Here is an 11426-nt window from a genome sequence, read left to right as displayed (position 1 = left end):
TCAAAAATCCACTTAATTTTCTTTACCCTATTTTTATAATGGTAATTGACAAAAACAAACTACATTGTCACCAGAAGAGCAATACAAAATGTACAAGTGATATATTAAAATCATCTTTCCAGCTTGAATTTCAATGATGCATTGGGGCAACGATTTTGTGAGAAACATCTTCACCCTTAAATAAAGATTTTCTTAATTCCTTACCTGTGTGCTAATTAGATATCACCTTGTTTTCACATTAAACAGACTTCCACATGCGAAAGCAGCAAGGATGCAGTGGCGTTAATGTTTCCTGGTGTCAACCTGTATTATTTCAGTAGACATTGAAATGAGGATGCATCTTGCTGCCTTTCCAATGAAGCAAGTTTAATTTAGTAATAGGTGAAAAACCATCCCTACAAAGGTGTTAATCAGAGACTTGGCTTTGTGGACACTTTTCAGAGAACAAATTTGTTAGCATAAAAATAAAGCCAGAAAATGAAGAGCTGTTTAATCACTCAATTGGATTTTTTTGCCAGCATATTTCTTTTTCTCTGCAACTCACTGCTAAATTGTGCTTCCTAGCTGTTTTTATAAAATCACTGAATCAAATCTAACTCTGATTACATCAGAGAAGGCCAGGTACCCTACACCATAACAGGGGGTTTGAAATTTTGACTTGTCTACTTAAAGATCACCAAAATCTGATAACAAGGTCAATTACGTCCCTGGGTGGGATTGAACCACCAACCTTTTGGTTAATAACCATACACACAGACTGATTGCGCCACAGCGACACTTTGCAAAAGTACATACTGACAAATGCTAATAAGCATTCATCTAGAACGTTTCCTAGAAACATTTTAAAAAGTCAATAATGTGGAGAGTTTTTGTAAGATGTTTCTTCCATCAACCAATGAAGAAACACATTGGAACTTTCCCATGATAAGTGAGTGCTTCAGGACCTCTTGCACTTACATGTGCAGCAGAGTACTGTAATGGAAGCATGCTGGGTCCATAACCCAGAGGTAGGCAGATTGAAACTATCCTCTGCTATATGCATTTTTTTTTGTTAATTAAAGTAATCCAAAACTGGGATTGATATTTTTGCTCTTTTATTTTTACTTAAAGTACAATAACTTTTACCATTTTAATTTGTTTTAATAGTATATTGACAGTATTGTTTTCTTTCAAAAATCCAATTAATTTTCTTTACCCGATTATTAAAATGGTAATTGACAAAAACAAACTACATTGTCACCAGAAGAGCAATACAAAATGTACAAGTGATATATTAAAATCATCTTTCCAGCTTGAATTTCAATGATGCATTGGGGCAACGATTTTGTGAGAAACATCTTCACCCTTTAATAAAGATTTTCTTAATTCCTTACCTGTGTGCTAATTAGATATCACCTTGTTTTCACATTAAACAGACTTCCACATGAGAAAGCAGCAAGGATGCAGTGGCGTTAATGTTTCCTGGTGTCAACCTGTATTATTTCAGTAGATATTGAAATGAGGATGCATCTTGCTGCCTTTCCAATGAAGCAAGTTTAATTTAGTAATAGGTGAAAAACCATCCAAGAGCTGTTTAATCACTCAATTGGATTTTTTTTGCCAGCATATTTCTTTTTCTCTGCAACCCACTGCTAAATTGTGCTTCCTAGCTGTTTTTATAAAATCACTGAATCAAATCTAACTCTGATTACATCAGAGAAGTCTAAATACCTAACACCATAACAGGGGGTTTGAAATTTTGACTTGTCTACTTAAAGATCACCAAAATCTGATAACAAAGTCAATTACATCCCTGGGTGGGATTGAACCACCAACCTTTTGGTTAATAGCCATACACACTAACTGATTGCGCCACAGCGACACTTTGCAAAATTACATACTGACAAAGGCTAATAAACAATCATCTAGAACGTTTCCTAGAAAAACTTTAAAAAGTCAATAATCTGGAGTGTTTTTGTAAGATGTTTCTGCCATCAACCAATGAAGAAACACATTGGTACTTTCCCATGATGAGTGAGTGCTTCAGGATCTCTTGCACTTACATGTGCAGCAGAGTACTGCAATGGAAGCATGCTGGGCCGATAACCCAGAGGTAGAAAGATTGAAACTATCCTCTGCTATATGCATTTTTTTTGTTAATTAAAGTAATCCAAAACTGGGATTGATATTTTTGCTCTTTTATTTTTACTTAAAGTACAATAACTTTTACCATTTTAATTTGTTTTAATAGTATATTGACAGTATTGTTTTCTTTCAAAAATTCACTTAATTTTCTTTTCTGTGTGCTAATTAGATATCACCTTGTTTTCACATTAAATAGACTTCCACATGAGAAAGCAGCAAGGATGCAGTGGCGTTAATGTTTCCTGGTGGTAGTGGGGTACTGTGTTTGTGCTTTCCTCTGGTCAGCTCTGGTAAAAGTCAGATTTCTTTGTCTCAGATCTTCCTCTAGCCTTGTTCTTCTTTCGAGAGTTCCCTTGTGCTGCCTCAGTTGGATCTCCTTCACTTGACAGGGGGGTACCCGAGCAGCGACCCTCCCCAGCACTAGCCCAACTCCTACTTACCTGCCAGGTGAGATACTATGATCAGGAAGGTGCTTCTCCCAGGGAAAGGCTCACCCATTGCACTCTGGGTGTGCTGCTCCTGCGATTTCCCCAAATGTGGGAAACTTGACTGCATAATTTGTGTTTCCCCTGGTCGGCTCTCGTATAATTCAGATCTCTTTGTCTCAGGTCTCTCTCCAGCCTAGTTTGCTGTCTGTTTCCACTTCTCTTTTCTTAAACCGCTCCCTTCTATTCCCTTGTGCACCTTAATTAAATCTAACTCTGATTACGTCAGAGAAGGCCAGGTACCCTACACCATAAGAGGGGGTTTGAAATTTTGACTTGTCTACTTAAAGATCACCAAAATCTGATCACAAGGTCAATTACATCACTGGGTGGGAACCTTTTGGTTAATAGCCCATGTAAGTGCAAGAGATCCTGAAGCACTCACTCATCATGGGAATGTACCAATGTGTTTCTTACAAAAATTCTCCAGATTATTGACTTTTTAAAGTTTTTCTAGGAAACGTTCTAGATGAATGCTTATTAGCCTTTGTCAGTATGTACTTTTGCAAAGTGTCGCTGTGGCGCAATCAGTTAGTGTGTATGGCTATTAACCTAAAGGTTGGTGATTCAATCCCACCAAGGGACGTAATAGACCTTGTTATCAGATTTTGGTGATCTTTAAGTAGACAAGTCAAAATTTCAAACCCCCTCTTATGGTGTAGGGTACCCGGCCTTCTCTGATGTAATCAGAATTAGATTTGATTAAGTGATTTTATAAAAAACAGCTAGGAAGCACAATTTAGCAGTGGGTTGCAAAGAAAAAAAATTATGCTGGCAGAAAAGTCCAATTGAGTGATTAAACAGCTCTTTATTTTCTGATTTTATGTTTATGCTAACAAATTTGCTCTCTGAAAAGTGTCCACAAAGCCAAGTCTCTGATTAACACCTTTGTAGGAATGGTTTTTCACCTATTACTGAATTAAACTTGCTTCATTGGAAAGGCAGCAAGATGCATCCTCATTTCAATGTCTACTGAAATAATACAGGTTGACACCAGGAAACATAAACGTCACTGCATCCTTGCTGCTTCCTCATGGGGAAGTCTGTTTAATGTGAAAACAAGGTGATATCTAATCAGCACACAGGTAAGGAATTAAGAAAATCTTTCTTTATGGGTGAAGATGTTTCTCACAAAATTGTTGCACCAAGGCATCATTGAAATTCAAGCTGGAAAGATGATTTTAATATATCACTTGTACATTTTGTACTGCTCTTCTGGTGACAATGTAGATTGTTTTTGTCAATTACCATTTTAATAATCGGGTAAAGAAAATTAATTGGATTTTTGAAAGAAAACAATACTGTCAATATACTATTAAAACAAATTAAAATGGTAAAAGTTATTGTACTTTAAGTAAAAATAAAAGAGCAAAAATATCAATCCCAGTTTTGGATTACTTTAATTAATAAAAACAATGCATATAGCAGAGGATAGTTTCAATCTGCCTACCTCTGGGTTATGGACCCAGCATGCTTCCATTACAGTACTCTGCTGCACATGTAAGTGCAAGAGATCCTGAAGCACTCACTCATCATAGGAAAGTACCAATGTGTTTCTTCATTGGTTGATGGAAGAAACATCTTACAAAAACTCTCCACATTATTGACTTTTTAAAATGTTTCTAGGAAACGTTCTAGATGAATGCTTATTAGCCTTTGTCAGTATGTACTTTTGAAAAGTGTCGCTGTGGCGCAATCAGTTAGTGTATAAGGCTATTAACCAAAAGGTTGGTGGTTCAATCCCACCCAGGGATGTAATTGACCTTGTTATCAGATTTCGGTGATCTTTAAGTAGACAAGTCAAAATTTCAAACCCCCTCTTATGGTGTAGGGTACCTGGCCTTCTCTGATGTAATCAGAGTTAGATTTGATTAAGTGATTTTATAAAAAAAACAGCTAGGAAGCACAATTTAGCAGTGGGTTGCAGAGAAAAAGAAAAATGCTGGCAGAAAAATCCAATTGAGTGATTAAACAGCTCTTCATTTTCTGGCTTTATTTTTATGCTAACAAATTTGTTCTCTGAAAAGTGTCCACAAAGCCAAGTCTCTGATTAACACCTTTGTAGGGATGGTTTTTAACCTATTACTAAATTAAACTTGCTTCATTGGAAAGGCAGCAAGATGCATCCTCATTTCAATGTCTACTGAAATAATACAGGTTGACACCAGGAAACATTAACGCCACTGCATCCTTGCTGCTTTCTCATGTGAAAGTCTGTTTAATGTGAAAACAAGGTGATATCTAATTAGCACACAGGTAGGGAATTAAGAAAATCTTTATTTAAGGGTGAAGATGTTTCTCACAAAATCGTTACCTCAATGCATCATTGAAATTCAAGCTGAAAAGATGATTTTAATATATCACTTGTACATTTTGTATTGCTCTTCTGGTGACAATGTAGTTTGTTTTTGTCAATTACCATTTTAATAATAGGGTAAAGAAAATTAAGTGGATTTTTGAAAGAAAACAATACTGTCAATATACTATTAAAACAAATTAAAACAGTAAAAGTTATTGTACTTTAAGTAAAAATAAAAGAGCCAAAATATCAATCCCAGTTTTGGATTACTTTAATTAACAAAAAAAATGCATATAGCAGAGGACAGTTGCAATCTGCCTACCTCTGGGTTATAGGCCCAGCATGCTTCCATTGTAGTCCTTTGCTGCACATGTAAGTGCAAGAGATCCTGAAGCACTCACTCATCATGGGAAAGTACCAATGTGTTTCTTCATTGGTTGATGGAAGGAACATCTTACAAAAACTCTCCAGATTATTGACTTTTTAAAGTTTTTCTAGGAAACGTTCTAGATGAATGCTTATTAACCTTTGTCAGTATGTACTTTTGCAAAGTGTCTCTGAGGCGCAAACAGTTAGCGTGTTCAGTTGTTAACCAAAAGGTTGGTGGTTCAATCCCACCTAGGGACGTAATTGACCTCGTTATCAGATTCTGGTGATCTTTAAGTAGACAAGTAAAAATTTCAAACCACCTCTTATGGTGTAGGGTACCTGGCCTTCTCTGATGTAATCAGAGTTAGATTTGATTAAGTGATTTTATGAAAAAAACAGCCACGAAGCACAATTTAGCAGTGGGTTGCAGAGAAAAAGAAATATGCTGGCAGAAAAATCCAATTGAGTGATTAAACAGCTCTTCATTTTCTGGCTTTATTTTTATGCTAACAAATTTGTGCTCTGAAAAGTGTCCACAAAGCCAAGTATCTGATTAACACCTTTGTAGGGATGGTTTTTCACCTATTATTAAATTAAACTTGCTTCATTGGAAAGGCAGCAAGTGATGTCATCCAAGCAGTGGGTCAAAGTTGGCAACAAACCTCGTCTGCTTATGAAAAGAGAAAAGGGGTATGCAGGGCATGGCGGCCTTTTGCGGTGCTTGGATGACCCCTAGTTCGCATTAAATAATGCAGTCGAGTTTCCCACATTTGGGGAAATCACAGGGGTCAGCATACCCAGAATGCAATGAATGAACCGCACCCTGGGAGAACAGTCTTCATGACCATGGTATCTCCTATGCAAAATAAGTATGATTTGGGATAGGGCTGGGGAGGGCCGCTGCTCAGGCACATCTCTGTCAAGTAAAGGAGATTCAACTGAGGCAGCACAAGGGAACTCTCATCTGGGGACAACAACTGCAGGGAGAACACATATTTTCAGATGAACATGGGAGGGCAGAAGGCTGCCTAATACTGAAGCACCCCCAAACAACAAACCAAATGCAACAACTAGTGCAAGCATTCCTGGGGGAAGGCCTGCAGCAGATGGATTTGCATATGGCGGTGTCATCCAAGCAGTGGGTCAAAGTTGGCTTCAACCCTCGTCTGCATATGAAAAGAGAAAAGGGGCGTGCAGGGCATGGCGGCCTTTTGCGGCACTTGGATGACCCCTAGTTTGCATTAAACACCTCCACCCTCCGTCGGTGTGGGGCTCATGTTGGCTATGCCCCAGCCCCTGAAGCATTCAAGCTGATTTCTTGCAGCAGCTGGGCACTGTAACAGCTCCAGAGCTGCTCTGTAAGGCAAGTAAAAGGGTGTGGGCCCTGCAGCACTACCTGTAGTTCGCATTGTGCGAGACCCCTAGTTCGCATTAAACACCCCCACCCTCCTTCGGTGTGGGGCTCATGTTGGCCATGCCCCAGCCCCTGAAGCATTCACGCTGATTTCTTGCAGCAGCTGGGCACTGTAACAGCTCAAGAGCTGCTCTGTAAGGCAAGTAAAAGGGTGTGGGCCCTGCAGCACTACCTGTAGTTTGCATTGTGCATTGGAAGGCACAAAGTAAGCAGACGGGAGGAGAAGTCAGGATAGTGCACAAGGGTATAGACGGGAGGGGCTCAAGAAAAAAGAAGTGGAAACAGACAGCAAACTAGGCTTCCAATGCACAATGCAAACTACAGGTAGTGCTGCAGGGCCCACACCCTTTTACTTGCCTTACAGAGCAGCTCTGGAGCTGTTTAATCACTCAATTGGATTTTTCTGCCAGCATAATTTTTCTCTTACGTCCTAGAGGATGCTGGGGACTCCGTAAGGACCATGGGGGATAGACGGGCTCCGCAGGAGACATGGGCACTTAAAGAAAGACTTTAGATCTGGGTGTGCACTGGCTCCTCCCTCTATGCCCCTCCTCCAGACCTCAGTTTACTACTGTGCCCAGAGGAGACTGGGTGCTTTTCAGGGAGCTCTCCTGAGTTTCCTGACAGAAAGTATATTTGTTAGATTTTTTTATTTTCAGGGAGCCTGCTGGCAACAGACTCCCTGCATCGAGGGGTGGAGGGGAGAGATGCACACCTACTTCTGTGAGTTGATAGGCTCTGCTTCTTAGGCTACTGTACAGCATTAGCTCCAGAGGGATCGGTACGCAGGTCTCACCCTTGCCGTCCGTCCCAGAGCCGCGCCGCCGTCCCCCTCGCAGAGCCGGAAGATAGAAGCCGGGTGAGTATGAGAAGAAAAGAAGACTTCAGAGGCGGCGGAAGACTTCATGATCTTCACTGAGGTAACGCACAGCAGTAAAGCTGTGCTCCATTGCTCCCATACACCTCACACACGGCAGTCAGTGTAAGGGTGAAGGGCTCAGGGGGGACGCCCTGGGCAGCAATATAGACCTCTCTTTGGCAAAATAAATATATATGCAGCTAGGCACTGTATATATATATATAAGAGCCCCCGCCATTTTTTTACTATATTTGAGCGGGACAGAAGCCCGTCGCTGAGGGGGTGGGGCTTCTCCCTCAGCACTCACCAGCACCATTTTCTCCACAGCACCGCTGAGGGGAAGCTCCACGGACTCTCCCCTGCTTATACCACGGTAGAAAGAGGGTCTTAAAGAAGAGGGGGGCACATAATTAGGCGCATATATATATGGAAATACAGCGCTACTGGGTAAACATAAAATTATTGTGTTTTTTTCCTGGGTCATATAGCGCTGGGGTGTGTGCTGGCATACTCTCTCTCTCTCTGTCTCTCCAAAGGGCCTTGTTGGGGAACTGTCCTCAGATAAGAGGATTCCCTGAGTGTATGGTGTGTCGGTACACGTGTGTCGACATGTCTGAGGTAGAAGGCTCTCCTAGAGAGGAGCAGGAGCAAATTAATGTGGTGTCTCCATCGACAACGCCGACACCTGACTGAATGGATATGTGAAATGTTTTAAGTGCTAATGTAAACTTATTACACAAGAGATTAGACAAAGCTGAAGCTAGGGAACAGTCAGGGAGTCAACCCATGCCTGTCCCTATGTCGCAGGGACCTTCGGGGTCTCAAAAGCGCCCACTATCCCAAATAGTTGACACAGATACCGACACGGATTCTGACTCCAGTGTCGACTACGATGATGCAAAGTTACAGCCAAAATTGGCTAAATGTATTCGATATATGATTATTGCAATAAAAGATGTTTTGCACATCACAGAGTCCCCTGTCCCTGACACGAGGGTACACATCTATAAGGGAAAGAAACCTGAGATAACCTTTCCCCCCTCACATGAGTTGAACGAATTATGTGAAAAAGCTTGGGAATCTCCAGACAAAAAGCTGCAGATTCCCAAAAGGATTCTTATGGCGTATCCTTTCCCGCCAATGGACAGGATACGGTGGGAATCCTCCCCTAGGGTGGATAAAGCATTGACACGCTTATCCAAAAAGGTAGCGCTGCCATCCCAGGATACGGCTACCATCAGGGACCATGCTGACCGCAAGCAGGAGGTTACCCTAAAGTCCATTTACACACATTCTGGTACCTTACTCAGACCGGCAATTGCGTCGGCCGGGGTTGTAGCGCGGTGGCAGCATGGACAGATACCTTATCAGCAGAGATTGAGACCCTAGATAAGGATGCTATGTTATTGACCATAGGGCATATAAAAGATGCTGTCCTATATATAAGAGATGCTCAAAGTGACATTAGTCTACTGGGTTCTAGAATAAACGCTATGTCAATTTCTGCTAGACGAGTCCTATGGACCCGGCAATGGACAGGTGATGCCGACTCAAAAAGGTATATGGAGGTTTTACCTTACAGGGGTGAGGAATTGTTTGGGGAAGGTCTCTCGGACCTAGTCTCCACAGCTACAGCTGGTAAATCAAATTTTTTGCCTTATATTCCCTCACAGCCTAAGAAAGCACCACATTATCAAATGCAGTCCTTTCGATCACAGAGAAACAAGAAAGTACGAGGTGTGTCCTTTCTTGCCAGAGGTAAGGGCAGAGGGAAGAAGCTGCACAACACAGCTAGTTCCCAGGAACAGAAGTCCTCCCCGGCCTCTACAAAATCCACCGCATGACGCTGGGGCTCCGCTAAAGGAGTCCGCCCAGTTGGGGGCACGTCTTCGAGTTTTCAGCCACATCTGGGTTCATTCGCAGGTGGATCCCTAGGCAATAGAAATTGTTTCTCAGGGTTACAAGCTGAAATTCGAAGAGGTGCCTCCTCGCCGGTTTTTCAAATCGGCCCTACCATCTTCTCCCCAGGAAAGGGAGATAGTGTTAAATGCAATTCACAAATTGTATCTTCAACAGGTGGTGGTCAAGGTTCCCCTGCTTCAACAAGGAAATGGAAATTATTCGACCCTGTTTGTAGTCCCAAAACCGGACGGTTTGGTCAGACCCATATTAAATTTAAAATCCCTGAACCTATACTTGAAAAGGTTCAAGTTCAAGATGGAATCGCTAAGAGCGGTCATCGCCAGCCTAGAAGGGGGGGATTTTATGATATCTCTGGACATAAAGGATGCATACCTTCATGTACTCATTTATCCACCTCATCAGGCGTACCTAAGATTTGCGGTACAGTATTGTCATTACCAATTTCAGACGTTGCCGTTTGGTCTCTCCAGAATTTTCTCCGAGAATTTTCACCAAGGTAATGACGGAAATTATGGTGCTCCTGCGAAAGCAAGGTGTCACAATTATCCCGTACTTGAACGATCTCCTCATAAAAGCGAGATCAAGAGAGCAGTTGCTGAACAGCGTATAACTTTCACTGAAGGTGTTACAGCAACACGGCTGGATTCTCAATATCCCGAAGTCGCAGTTGGTTCCTACGACTCGTCTGACTTTGCTTGGGCATTATTCTGGATACGGACCAGAAAAGGGTTTATCTTCCGATAGAAAAGGCCCAGGAACTCATGACTCTGGTCAGGAACCTATTGAAACCAAAACAGGTGTCAGTGCATCACTGCACTCGAGTCCTGGGAATGATGGTGGCATCATACGAGGCCATTCCCTTCGGCAGGTTCCATGCGAGGATCTTGCAATGGGACCTACTGGACAAGTGGTCCGGGTCACATCTACAGATTCATCAGTTGATCACCCTGTCCCCCAGGGCCAGGGTATCTCTCCTGTGGTGGCTGCAGAGTGCTCACCTTCTAGAGGGCCGCAGGTTCGGCATTCAGGACTGGATCCTGGTGACCACGAACGCGAGCCTCCGAGGTTGGGGAGCAGCCACACAGGGAAGAAATTTCCAAGGTCTTTGGTCAAGTCAGGAGACTTGTCTTCACATCAACATCCTGGAGCTAAGGGCCATATACAACGCCCTATGTCAAGCGGAGACCTTACTTCGCGACCAACCAGTTCTGATCCAGTCAGACAACGTCACCGCACTAGTTCATGTAAACCGCCAAGGCGGCACAAGGAGCAGAGTGGCGATGGCGGAAGCCACCAGAATTCTTCGCTGGGCGGAGAATCATGTAAGCTGTCAAAGTCAGAAAAATATCACGATGCACACTGCCATATTTGCACCTCATATGTGTCCCTGCTGCGCATGCGTGCGCTCTCCCGTGCGTGCGCATACTCGCTGTTGCGGGCACCCGCAGGCGCACGGTATGCGCATTTACGGTAGAGATTGTGTGCGTCTAGCGGGCGACTCTTTCGTTACATATTTTCACCATATAATGCATTTTGTAGATTATGGTCCCTTTGATAGAGTCTGAAAGTTTAGTTAATGTAGTATGTTCCTGGACAGAGAGATCCCTCATTGTTTGATACGAAGGGTCAGACAGGAGTAATACAGTGGTGTTTAGTATCCATCGGAAGAGTATTTAATTAGCAATATTCCGGTGTTGGTTTGAAGCGGATCAATCGCTCGTGCGAATAGTTATGGACATAAGAAGTTTATGAACATTTACTGTATTTGCACTTACTTATCCATGCGGCGGGAAACCCAGTTTCCCTCCCACCTGAGCTGTTGGAAATAGTCACAGCCCACCTGTATGAATCAACCTATGACCTTTTGTTATAATGCGAAGACGAATTCCTGTGTCCAATGAACAATGAGATTGTAGGGACCATTGAATTGTATTGTGTGTGGGGCATAAATAG

The 11426-nt window shown here is 42.3% G+C and overlaps 1 non-coding gene and 1 pseudogene across 1 annotated transcript; one reads left to right on the top strand and one right to left on the bottom strand.

Annotated features, from left to right (window-relative positions):
* Nucleotides 1-2556: 2556 nt before the first annotated feature.
* On the top strand, nucleotides 2557-2719 carry LOC135045250 (U1 spliceosomal RNA). The gene has a single exon (XR_010237777.1). It is a non-coding gene; the product is annotated as a U1 spliceosomal RNA (small nuclear RNA).
* A 3252-nt stretch (nucleotides 2720-5971) lies between these two features.
* Nucleotides 5972-6150, bottom strand: LOC135044577 (U1 spliceosomal RNA; annotated as a pseudogene).
* Between the last annotated feature and the right edge of the window lie 5276 nt (nucleotides 6151-11426).

Source organism: Pseudophryne corroboree, unplaced genomic scaffold (genome assembly GCF_028390025.1).
Source record: "Pseudophryne corroboree isolate aPseCor3 unplaced genomic scaffold, aPseCor3.hap2 scaffold_90, whole genome shotgun sequence".
NCBI lineage: Eukaryota > Metazoa > Chordata > Amphibia > Anura > Myobatrachidae > Pseudophryne > Pseudophryne corroboree.
Note: the sequence above shows the minus strand (reverse complement) of the source record. Positions and strands in the feature narration are given on the sequence as shown.